The 13200-nt window shown below is 46.5% G+C and overlaps 1 protein-coding gene across 2 annotated transcripts in view; it reads right to left on the bottom strand.

The window, feature by feature from the left end:
* Nucleotides 1–13200, bottom strand: part of LOC125463118 (plectin-like) — a 392251-nt gene that overhangs the window by 362327 nt on the left and 16724 nt on the right. The window lies entirely within an intron of this gene.

The raw sequence follows: 13200 nt of genomic DNA, 5'->3' as shown, positions 1-13200 counted from the left end.
ACAGGCCCTTCGGCCCTCCAAGCCTGCGCTGATTGAGATCCTCGACCGAAACCTGTCATCTATTTTCTATCCCTTTCCTCCTTGACCATCCATGTACCTTTCCAAATACATCTTAAAAGACACTATCGTGTCTGCGTCTACCACCTCCGCTAGAAACGCGTTCCAGGCACCCACCACCCTCTGTGTAAAGAACTTTCCACGAATATCTCCCTTAAACTTTGAACTCATGACCCCTAGAAATTGAGTCCCCTACTTGGGAAAAAGCTTCTTGCTATCCTCCCTGTCTATACCCTTCATGATGTTGTAGACCTCAATCAGGTCAACCCCAATCTCCATCTTAATAATGAAAACAATCTTAATCTACTCATCCTCTCTTCATAGCTAGCACCCTCCATACCAGGCAACATCCTGGTGAACCTCCTCTGCACCCTCTCCAAAGCATCCACATCCTTTTGGTAATGTGACGACTAGAACTGTACACAGTACTCCAAATGTGGCCAAACCAAAGTCCTACACAACTGTAACATGGCCTGTCAACTCTTGTACTCAATACCCCGTCCAATGAAGGAAAGCATGCCATATGCCTTCTTGACCACTCTATCCACCTGCATTGCCACCTTTCAGGGGCAATGGACCTGAACACCCAGATCTCTCTGTTCATCAATTTTCCCCAGGGCTTTTCCATTTACTGTAGATCTTCCAAAAAGCATCACCTCGCATTTGCCCGGATTGAACTCCATCTGCCATTTATCTGCCCAACTCTCCAGTCTATCTATATTCTGCTGTAATCTCTGACAGTCTCCCTCACTATCTGCTCCTCCACCAATCTCAGTCTCATCTGCAAACTTGCTGATCAGACCACCTACACCTTCCTCCAGATCATTTACATATATCACAAACAACAGTGGTCCTAGCACAGATCCCTGTGGAACACCACTGGTCATAGGTCTCCAATTTGAGAAACCCCTGACCACTACTATTCTCTGTCTCCTGTTGCCTAGTCAGTTTTTTTTTCATCAATCTAGCTAGCACACCCTGGACCGCATGCAACCTCACTTTCTCCATCAGCCTGCCATGGAGAATCTTATCAAACGCCTTACTGAAGTCCACGTATATGACATCTACAGCCTTTCCCTCATCAATCAACTTTGTCACGTCCTCAAAGAATTCTATTAAGTTGATAAGACATGACCTTGCCTGCACAAAATCATGTTGTCTATCACTGATAAGCCCACTTTCTTCCAAATGTAAAGAGATCCTATCCCTCAGTATCTTCTCCAGCAGCTTCCCTACCACTGACATCAGGCTCACCGGTCTATAATTACCTGGATTATCCCTGCTGCCCTTCTTGAACAAGGGAACAAAATTAGCAATTCTCCAGTCCTCCGGGACCTCACCCGTGTTTAAGGATGCTGCAAAAATATCTGTTAAGGCCTATAACTAAAGCCTGTAAGGAACTATAATAGGAACTAAAGCAGGAAGGAATTGGAGTAGTAACTGAAGCCTGTAAGGAACTATAATAGTACTGAAAGCTTGTAAGCCTTTTTTTCGACAGGACTCACTCTAGAAAACGACAATGTTGTTGAGGAGAATACTGAGATACAGGCTACTAGACTAGATGGGATTGAGTTTCACAAGGAAGAGGTGTGAGAAATCCTACAGAGTGTGAAGATAGATAAGTCCCCTGGGCCGGATGGGATTTATCCTCGGATCCTCTGGGAAGCCAGGGAGGAGATTGCCAACCCTTTGGCATTGATCTTTAACTCGTCATTGTCTACAGGAATAGTGCCAGATGACTGGAGGATAGCAAATGTGGTTCCCCTGTTCAAGAAGGGGAGTAGAGACAACCCTGGTAATTATAGACCAGTGAGCCTTACCTCAGTTGTTGGTAAAGTGTTGGAAAAGGTTATAAGAGATAGGATTTATAATCATCTAGAAAGGAATAATTTGATGAGGGATAGTCAGCACGGTTTTGTAAAGGCATGGTCGTGCCTCACAAACCTTATTGAGTTCTTTGAGAAGGTGACCAAACAGGTAGATGAGAGTAAACCGGTTGATGTGGTGTATATGGATTTCAGCAAGGCGTTCGATAAGGTTCCCCACAATAGGCTATTGGACAAAATGCAGAGGAATGGAATTGTGGGAGATATAGCAGTTTGGATCGGAAATTGGCTTGCTGAAAAAAGACAGAGGGTGGTGGTTGATGGGAAATGTTCATCCTGGAGACCAGTACTAGTGGTGTACCGCAAGGGTCGGTGTTGGGTCCACTGCTATTTGTCATTTTTATAAATGACCTGGATGAGGGCATAGAAGGATGGGTTAGTAAATTTGCAGACGACACTAAAGTTGGTGGAGTTGTGGATAGTGACGAAGGATGCTGTAGGTTGCAGAGAGACATAGAGAAGGTGCAGAGCTGGGCTGGGAGGTGGCAAATGGAGTTTAATGCGGACAAGTGTGAGGTGATGCACTTTGGTAGGAATAACCGGAAGGCAAAGTACTGGGCTAATGGTAAGATTCTTAGTAGTGTAGATGAGCAGAGAGATCTCGGTGTCCATGTGCACAGATCCTTGAAATTTGCCACCCAGGTTGACAGGGCTGTTAAGAAGGCATACAGTGTTTTAGCTTTTATTAATAGAGGGATTGAGTTCCGGAACCAAGAGGTTCAGCTGCAGCTGTACAAAACTCTGGTGCGGCCGCACTTGGAGTATTGTGTACAGTTCTGGTCACCGCATTATAAGAAGGATGTGGAAGCTTTGGAAAGGGTGCAGAGGAGATTTACTAGGATGTTGCCTGGTATGGAGGGAAGGTCTTACGAGGAAAGGCTGAGGGACTTGAGGCTGTTTTCGTTAGAGAGAAGAAGGTTGAGAGGTGACTTAATTGAAACATATAAAATAATCAGAGGGTTAGATAGGGTGGATAGGGAGAGGCTTTTTCCTAGGATGGTGACGGCTAGCACCAGGGGGCATAGCTTTAAACTGAGGAGTGAAAGATATAGGACAGATGTCAGAGGTAGTTTCTTTACTCAGAGAGTAGTAAGGGAATGGAACGCTTTGCCTGCAACGGTAGTAGATTCGCCAACTTTAGGTACATTTAAGTCGTCATTGGACAAGCATATGGACGTACGTGGAATAGTGTAGGTTAGATGGGCTTCAGGTTGGCACAACATCGAGGGCCAAAGGGCCTGTACTGTGCTGTAATGTTCTACGTTCTAAGTAACTAGAGCAGTAACTGCAGCCTGTCAGGAAATATAGTGGTAACTAAAGCCAGTAAGTAACTATCATAGGAATAAAGCATGTAAGCATATAATAGTAGCTGAAGACTGTAAGGAACTAGAGCAGTAACTAAAGCCTGTAAGGAACTAGAGCAGTAACTAAAGCCTCTAAGGAACTATAATAGTAGCCAAAGCCTGTAAGGGACTTCAAGCCCACTGACGCCCACAGCTACCAAGAATACGCCTCCTCCCACCCACCCCCCTGCAAAAATTCCATCCCCTATTCCCAATTCCTTCCATGCTTCTGCTCCCAGGATGAGGCATTCCACTCCCACACATCCCAGATGTCTGTGTTCTTCAAGGACCGCAAGAGAACGCCCTTGACCGTGTCTCCTGCATTTCCCACAACACATCCCTCACACCCCGCCCCCGCAATAACCGCCCTAAGAGAATCCCCCTCGTCCTCACATACCACCCCACCAACCTCCGGATTCAACGCATCATTCTCCGACACTTCCGCCATCTGCAATCCGACCCCACCACCCAAGACATTTTTCCATCCCTACCCTTGTCTGCCTTCCAGAGGAACCACTCTCTCCGTGACACCCTTGTCTGCTCCACACTCCCCTCCAACCCCACCACACCTGGCACCTTCCCCTGCAACCGCAGGAAGTGCTATACTTGCCCCCACACCTCCTCCCTCACCCCCATCCCAGGCCACAAGATGACTTTCCATATCAAGCAGATGTTCACCTGCACATCTGCCAACGTGGTATATTGTATCCATTGTACCCGGTGTGGCTTCCATTGAGGAAACCAAGCGGAGGCTTAGGGACCGCTTTGCAGAACTTCTCCGCTCGGTTCACAATAAATAACTGCACCTCCCATTCGCGAACCATTTTAACTCCCCCTCCCATCCCTTAGACAACATGTCCATCATGGGCCTCCTGCAGTGCCACAACGATGCTACCCGAAGGTTGCAGGAACAGCAACTCATATTTCGCTTGGGAACCCTGCAGCCCAATGGTATCAATGTCGACTTCACAAGCTTGAAAATCTCCCCTTCCCCCAGTGCATCCCAAAACCAACCCAGCTCATCCCCTCCTCCCTAACCTGTTCTTCCACTCACCTATCCCCTCCTCCCACCTCAAACCGCACCTCCATCTCCCACCTACTAACCTCATCCCACCTCCTTGACATGTCTGTCCTCCCCAAACTGCCCTATCCCCTCCCCACCTCCCCACCTATACTCTCCTCTCCACCTATCCTCTCCTCTATCCATCTTCGGTCCGTCATCCCCTCTCTCCCTATTTATTTCAGAACCCTCTCCCCATCCCCCTCTCTGATGAAGTGTCTAGGCCCGAAACATCAGCTTTTGTGCTCCTGAGATGCTACTTGGCCTGCTGTGTTCATCCAACTTCACATTTTGTTATCTTGGATTCTCCAGCATCTGCAGTTCCCATTATCTCTATAATAGTAACTAAAGCCTGTAAGGAACTATAATAGGAACTAAAGCACGTAAAGAACTATAATAGTAACCTAAGCCTGTAAGCAACGCTAATAGGACCTAAAGCCTGTAAGTAACTATAATAGTAACTAAAGCATGAAAGAAACGATAATACTTACTAAAGCCTGTAAGGAACTAGAGTAGTAACTAACGCCTGTAAGGAACTAGATAATGAAGTCAGTGTGACTAAGGAGAAGAGGAGGCACAGAGCAGCTGATGAACACAAAGGGACAGGTGGTCTGAGGTGCATTTGTTTTAATGCAAGAAGTGTAGTAGGGAAGGCAGATGAATTTAGGTCTTGGCTAAGTACCTGGGAGTATAATGTTAATGCGAGTACTGAGACTTGGGAAGGGCAAGATTGGCAACTAAATATCCAGGATATAGATGCTTCAGGCAGGATAGAGAGGGAGGTAAAAGGGGTGGAGGAGTTGCAGTAACGGTCGAAGACGATATCACAGCCGCACTGAAGGAGGGCCCCATGGAGGACTCAAGCAGTGAGGCAATATGGGTGGAACTCAGAAACAGGAAGGATGCAGAAACAATGTTGGGGCTGTACTACAGGCCTCCCAACAGCGAGCGTGAGATAGAGGTACAAATATGTAAACAGATAATGGAAAGGTGTAGGAGAAACAGGGTGGTGGTGCTGGGAGATTTTGATTTTCCCAACATTGCCTGGGATTCACTCAGTATTAGGGGTCCAGATGGAGCAGAATTTGGAAGCAGCATCCAGGAGGGTTTCATGGAGCAGTATGTATGTAGTCCAACTCGGGAAGGGGCCGTACTGGGCCTGGTGTTGGGGAATGAACACAGCCAGGGGGTTGAAGTTTCAGGCGGGGATTACTCTGGGAATAGTGATCACAATTCCGTAAGGTTTAGAATAGTGATGGACAAAGACAAGACTGTTCCTAAAGGAAGAGCACTAAACCAGGGGAAGGCCAAATACAGCAAAATTTGGCAGGAGCTGGGGAATGTGGATTGGCAGCAGCTGTTTGAGGGTAAATCCACATTTGATATGTGGGAGGCTTTTAAAGAGAGGTTGATTAGCATGCAGAAGAGACATGTTCCTCTGAAAATGAGGGATAGAGAGGGTAAGAATAGGGAACCATGGATTACAGGTGAAATTGTGAGACTAGCAAAGATGAAAAAGGAAGCATACATAAGGTCTAGGGGACTGAAAACAGACAAAGCTTTGGAGAATATTGGGAAAGTAAGACAAATCTGAAAACAGGAATTAAGGGGAATCGAAGGGGTCATGAAATATAACCCTTCAGCAAACAGGGTTAACGAAAATCCTGAAGCCTTTTATCCATACATAAGGAGCAACAGGGTACTACAGACAGGGTTGGCCCACTCAAGGACAAAGTGGGGAAGTTATAGAACATAGAACATAGAAAAGTACAGCACAGTACAGGCCCTTCGGCCCATGGTGTTGTGCCACAGAATAATCCTAATCCAAAACTAAAATAACCGAACCTACATTCCCCTCAATTCACTGCTGTCCATGTGCATGTCCAGCAGTCGCTTAAATGTCACTAATGACTCTGCTTCCACGACTACCACTGGCAAAGTATTCCATGCGCTCACAACTCTCTGGGTGAAGAACCTCCCTCTGACGTCTCCTCCATACCTTCCTCCTAACACCTTAAAACTATGACCCCTCATGGCAGTCAGTCCTGCCCCGGGGAAAAGTCTCTGACTACCAACTCTATCCATGCCTCTCATTACCTTCTACACCTGCGAGGAGTCAGAGAAAATGAGTGAGATTCTTAAGGAGCACTTTGCAACAGTGTTCACTGAGGAGAGGGACATGACAGATGTTGAGATTAGGGATAGATGTTTTATTCTTCTAGGTCAAGTCGAGGTAATTAGGGGGAAGTGTTGGGTATTCTAAAAGGCATTAGGGTGGACAAACGCCCAGGTTGCTGAGCGAAGTGAGAGAGGAAATAGCTGGGTCATAACAGATATCTTTGCAGCATCCTTGAGCACGGCTGAGGTCCCGGAAGACAAGATAATTTGTAATGTTGTCCCCTTGTTTAAGGAGGGTAGCAGGGATAATCCAGGTAATTATAGACCGGTGAACCTGATGTCAGTGGTAGGGAAGCTGCTGGAGAAGATACTGAGGGATAGGATCTATTTACATTTGGAAGAAAATGGGCTTATTAGTGATAGGCAAGATAATAAAATGTGAGGCTGGATGAACACAGCAGGCCCAGCAGCATCTCAGGAGCACAAAAGCTGACGTTTCGGGACTAGACCCTTCTGATGAAGTTCCCATTATCACTTATTAGTGATAGGCAGCCTGGTTTTGTGCAGGGAAGGTCATGTCTTACCAACTTGATAGATTCTTTGAGGAAGTGACAAAGTTGATAGATGAGGGAAGGACTGTGGATGTCATATACATGGACTTCAGTAAGGCATTTGATAAGGTTCCCCATGGTAGGCTGATGGAGAAAGTGGAGTCGCATGGGGTCCAGGGTGTACTAGCTGGATAGATAGAGAACTGGCTGGCAAACAGGAGACAGAGAGTTGTAGTAGAAGGGAGTTTCTCAAAATAGAGAACTGTGACCAGTGGTGTTCCACAGGGATCTGTGTTGGGACCACTGTTGTTTGTGATGTATAAAAATGATCTGGAGTAAGGTATAGATGGTCTGATCAGCAAGTTTACAGATGACACTAAGATTGGTGGAGTAGCAGATAGTGAAGGGGACTGTCGGAGAATGCAGCAGAATATAGGGAGACTGGAGAGCTAGGCAAAGAAATGGCAGATGGAGTTCAATCCAGTCAAATGCGAGGTGATGCATTTTGAAAGATTCAATTCAAGAGAGAACTATATGGTAAATGGAAAAGTCCTGGGGAAAATTGATGCACAGAGAGATCTGGGTGTTCAGATCCATTGTACCCTGAAGGTGCCAACACAGGTGGATAGAGTGGTCAAGAAGGCATATGGCATGCTTTCCTTCATTGGACGGGGTATTGAGTCCAAGAGTTGGCAGGTCATGCGGAGGAATGGGATTGTGGGAGATATAGCAGTTTGGATTGGAAATTGGCTTGCTGAAAGAAGACAGAGGGTGGTAGTTGAGGGGAAATGTACATCCTGGAGACCAGTTACTAGTGGTGGACCGCAAGGATTGGTGTTGGGTCCACTGCTATTTGTTATTTTTATGAAGGACGTGGATGAGGGCGTAGAAGGATGGGTTAGTAAATTTGCAGACGACACTAACATCGGTGGAGTTGTGGATAGTGATGAAGGATGCTATAGGTTGCAGACAGACATAGATAAGCTGCAGAGCTGGGCTGAGAGGTGGCAAATGGAGTTTAATGCAGACAAGTGTGAGGTGATGCACTTTGGTAGGCGTAACCGGAAGGCAAAGTACTGGGCTAATGGTAAGATTCTTCATAGTGTAGATGAGCAGAGAGATCTTGGTGTCCATGTACACTGATCCTTGAAAGTTGCCACCCAGGTTGACAGGACTGTTAAGAAGGCATACAGTGTTTTAGCTTTTATTAATAGAGGGATCGAGTTCCGGAACCAAGAGGTTCAGCTGCAGCTGTACAAAACTCTGTTGCGGCCGCATTGGAGAATTGCGTACAGTTCTGGTCACCGCATTATAAGAAGGATGTGGAAGCTTTGGAAAGGGTGCAAAGGAGATTTACTAGGATGTTACCTGGTATGGAGGGAAGGTATTACGAGGAAAGGCTGAGGGACTTGAGGCTGCTTTTGTTAGAGATAAGAAGGTTGAGAGGTGACTTAATTGAGACATTTAAAATAATCAGAGGTTTAGATAGGGTGGATAGGGAGAGCCTTTTTCCTAGGATGGTGACGGCGAGCACAAAGGGGCATAGCTTTAAATTGAAGGGTGAAAGATATAGGACAGATGTCAGAGGTAGTTTCTTTACTCAGAGAGTAGTAAGGGAATGGAACGCTTTGCCTGCAACGGTAGTAGATTCGCCAACTTTAGGTACATTTAAGTCGTCATTGGATAAGCATATGGATGTACATGGAATAGTGTAGGTTAGATGGGCTTCAGATTGGTATGACAGGTCGGCACAACATCGAGGGCCGAAGGGCCTGTACTGTGCTGTAATGTTCTATGTTCTATGTTACAGTTGTGTAGGACTTTAGTTCGGCCACATTTGGAGTACTGTGTACAGTTCTGGTCGCCACATTACCAAAAGGATTGGACACTTTGGAGAGGGTGCAGAGGAGGTTCACCAGGATGCTGCCTGGTATGGAGAGTGCTAGCTATGAAGAGAGGTTGAGTAGATTAGGATTATTGACATTAGAAAGACGGAGGTTGAGGGGGAGCCTGATTGAGGCCTACAAAATCATGAGGGGTATAGACAGGGTGGATAGCAAGAAGCTTTTTCCCAGAGTGAAGGACTCAATTACTAGGGGTCATAATTTCAAGGTCAGAGGGAAAAGTTTAAGGGAGATATGCGTGGAAAGTTCTTTACGCAGAGGGTGGTGGGTGCCTGGAACACATTGCCAGTGGAGGTGGTAGAGGTGGACACGATAGTGTCATTTAAGATGTATCCAGGCAGATACGTGAATGGGCAGGGAGCAGAGGGATACAGATCCTTGGGAAATAGGCGACAGGTTGAGATAGAGGATCTGGATTGGCGCAGATTTGGAGGGCGTGTTCCTGTGCTGTAATTTTCTTTGTTCTTTGTTCTTTATTCTAGAACAGTTTAACAGACAGAGGAGTGGATAATGATCAGGCTGGGAAGGTAAATAGCTGTTATTGGAGACTGTTAGTGGCTAATAATAGGGGGTGTGTAATGGCAGGCTATGTGTGGGGTAGGGGGTGAGGACATGAGGGAGTTTAGGCCACAAAATTATTAAACTCAATATTGAGTCCAGAAGACTGTAGGGTCCCTGTTGTTTCTCCAGCTTGCGTTGAGCTTCACAGGAACACTGCAGCAAGCCTCAGATATGCACAAAAGATGCAACAACTCAGAGATACCAATGCCCTCTGGAGCCTTCCTCTCATCCACTCCCCCAACCCCATCTCCTGTCAGGTATTCACTAACCTTCTGCTCTCCGATGATGAATGTTCTGTACTCAGCAAAGGCCTCAGTTTATTTTAAAATTAAAGAGTCATACAGCATGGCAACAGACCCTCCAGTCCATCTCATCCATGCTGACCAGCTATCATAGAACATAGAACATTGAACAGTACAGCACAGTACAGGCCCTTTAGCCCACAACCATATGAGAGAATATGGGAGCTGTAGATGCTGGAGAATCCGAGATGGCAAAGTGTAGAGCTGGATGAACACAGCAGGCCAAGCATGTGCTCCTAAGATGCTTCTTGGCCTGCTGTGTTCTTCCAGCTCTATGTTTGTTATTCTTAGCACACAATGTTGTGCGGGCCTATTCTCCTACTACCCTGCATACCCTACATTTTACTATCCACTACATGTCTACCCAAGAGTCGCTTAAATGCCCCTAATGTATCTGACTCTACTACCACTGTCGGTAGTGCATTCCACATGCCCATCAAAGAAACAAAGAAACAAAGAAACCTACAGCACAGGAACAGGCCCTTCGGCCCTCCAAGCCTGCGCCAATCAAGATCCTCTGTCTAGCCTGTCATCTATTTTCTAACAGTCTGTGTCCATTTGCTCCCTGCCCATCCATGTACCTGTCCAAATATATCTTAAAAGACGCTAGCGTGTCTGCGTCTACCATCTCCGTTGGCAACGTGTTCCAGGCACCCACCACCCTCTGTGTAAAGAACTTTCCACGCATATCTCCCTTTAACTTTCCTCCTCTCACTTTGAATTCATGACCCCTAGTAATTGACCCCTAGTAATCACTCTCTGTGTCAATAACTACCTCTGACATCTCCCCTATACCTTCCTCCAATCACCTTAAAATTAAGCCCCCTCGTAATCATCATTTCCACCCTGGGAAAATGTCTCTGACTATGCACTCTATCTATGACTCTCATCATCTCATAAACCTCTCTCAAGTCACCTCTCTTCCTTCTTTGCTCCAATGAATAAAGCCATTGCTCTCTCAACCTTCCCTCACAAGACCTGCCCTCCAGTCCATGCAGCATCCTCATAAATCTCCTCTCTGAAGCTTCCACATCTTTCCTATAATGAGGTGACCGGAACTGAACACAATATTCCAATTGCGGTCTAACCAGAGTTTTATAGAGCTGCAGCATCACCTCGCGGGTCTTAAACTCAATCCCCCTGCCAATGAAAGCCAACACACCATACGTCTTCTTCATAACCCTATCAACTTGGGTAGCAGCTTTGAGGGATCTATGACCGTGGACCCCAAGATCCCTCTGTTCCTCCACACTGCTAAGAATCCTGCCATTACCCTGTATTCTGTATTCAAATTCAACCTTCCAGAATGAATCACTTCACACTTTTCTGGGTTAAATTCCATCTGCCACTTCTTTGCCCAGCTCTGCATCCTGTCAATGTCCTGTTGCAACCTACAACAGCCCTTCACACTGTCCACAACTCCACCAACCTTCGTATAATCAGCAAAATTACTAACCCACCCTTCCACTTCCTCATCCAAGTAATTTAAAAAGATCACAAAGAGCAGAGGTCCCAGAACAGATCCCTGCAGAACACCACTGGTCACTGAGCTCCAGGCTAAATACTTTCCAGTTACTACCACCCTCTGTCTTCTATTGGACTGCCTGTTTTGGATCCCAACAGCCAAATATCCCTGAATTCCATGCCTCCTTACTTTCTGAACACAGAATCCCTACACTGTGGAAACAGGCCCTTTGGCCCAACAAGTCCACACCGGCCCACCGAGCATCCCACCCAGACCCTTTCAGTTACAACTCACCTAGCCTACGCATCCCTGAACACTGCAGGCAATTTAGCATGGCCAATCCATCTACCTGCACACCTTTGGACTGTGGGAGGAAAGCGGAGGACCCAGAGGAAACCCACGCAGACACGGCAAGAATGTGCAAACTCCACACAGACAGTCGCCCGAGGCTGGAATCGAACCTGGGTTTGTGGCACTGTGAGGCTGCAGTGCTAACCACTGAGCTACTGTGTCACCCGTAATGAGCCCACGTTGGGGAACCTTGTCAAGTGCCTTGCCAAAATCCATACAGACCACATCCACATTCCCTCCAGGATGCCCTGGTCCACTCTTCCTTCACTTTCAACAACCCCCCACAGCCCCGTGGCACCTTCCCCTGTAACCGGCGATGGTGCAACACCTGCCCATTTACCTTCTCCATCCCCAGTATCCGTGAAACAGCACTTCACCTGCACTTCCCAGAATCTAGTCTACTCCATTTGCTGCTCACAACATGGTCTCCTCTACACTGGGGAAACGAAGTGTAGACTGGGTGACCGCTTCACAGAACATCTACGTTCTGCTCGCAAAACAGACCCTGAGCTACCTGTTGCCTGCCACTTCAACGTACCACCCTGTTCCCTGACCAACATCTCTGCCTCTGGCTTGCTACAGTGTTCCAGTGAAGCCCAATGCAAGCTGGAGGAACAACTCCTCATTTTCCACTTGGGGACCCTGCAGCGCTCCAGACTCAATGTTGAGTTCAATAATTTTAGGGCCTAAGCTCTCCCATGCCCTAGCCCCCACCCCACACACCAGGCCTTGTTATCACAGTCTACCATTACACACCCCTGTGGTCAGTCACTACCAGTCCCCATTAACAGCTATTCATCCTCCCAGCCTGATCATTAGCAACTCCTTTGTCTCTCTTTGGGTTCTATCCCCACTTATTGTTTGATCCTTACCCACTACCCCCATCCCCCCAACCCCCACAACCCCCCACCCGATCTTCGCGTACAAACTGACATTTTCCTAGCTACCATCAGTTCTGAGGAAGGGTCACCGGACCTGAAACATTAACTCTGATTTCTCTTGACAGATGCTGCCAGGCCTGCTGAGCTTTTTCAGCAATGTGTGTATGGCGTTGAGAATGCTTATCCACTGAGGAAGACTCACAACATTGGCAAATGTCATGGGAATACATATTGTTAAATAACCCATAGAATCATGCAATCATTATGAATGATACTACAAGAGGAATTGATTTACCTCAGTGTCACCAAGTGCGATATCATTGGGTCTGTCCAGAAGAAGTAATCAAACATGAGCTTAAAAATTACATTTTGTCACATCTGAAAATTGCTTATGGCCTATTTTTACTGTAAACCATCTCACTTTCACTCAGTATGCCCTTTTGGACAGACATACTATATAGTGACTGTGGCCAGAAAATACAGCAAAGGTTGGAAACAATGTCCCCTGGAGGTTCACAACACAGCCATCAGCAATATGACTTTACATCAGCTCTCAACAAACAAACTTTACTCCAGAAGCTGATAAACCTGGTGATTACCGAAAATTTTACAATCCCACGGGATGGATATGAGAACTGTTAAAGTATATTGCCACCAAATTAAATCAAGTCCACACCTGACAGTGAATTGGACATAAATTCTAAAGGAAGCTAAGAAAATA

The sequence above is a fragment of the Stegostoma tigrinum genome, chromosome 2 (genome assembly GCF_030684315.1).
Source record: "Stegostoma tigrinum isolate sSteTig4 chromosome 2, sSteTig4.hap1, whole genome shotgun sequence".
Classification (NCBI taxonomy): Eukaryota; Metazoa; Chordata; class Chondrichthyes; order Orectolobiformes; family Stegostomatidae; genus Stegostoma; species Stegostoma tigrinum.
The sequence above is the reverse complement of the archived record's forward strand: the minus strand, read 5'-3'. Positions and strand labels throughout refer to the sequence as shown.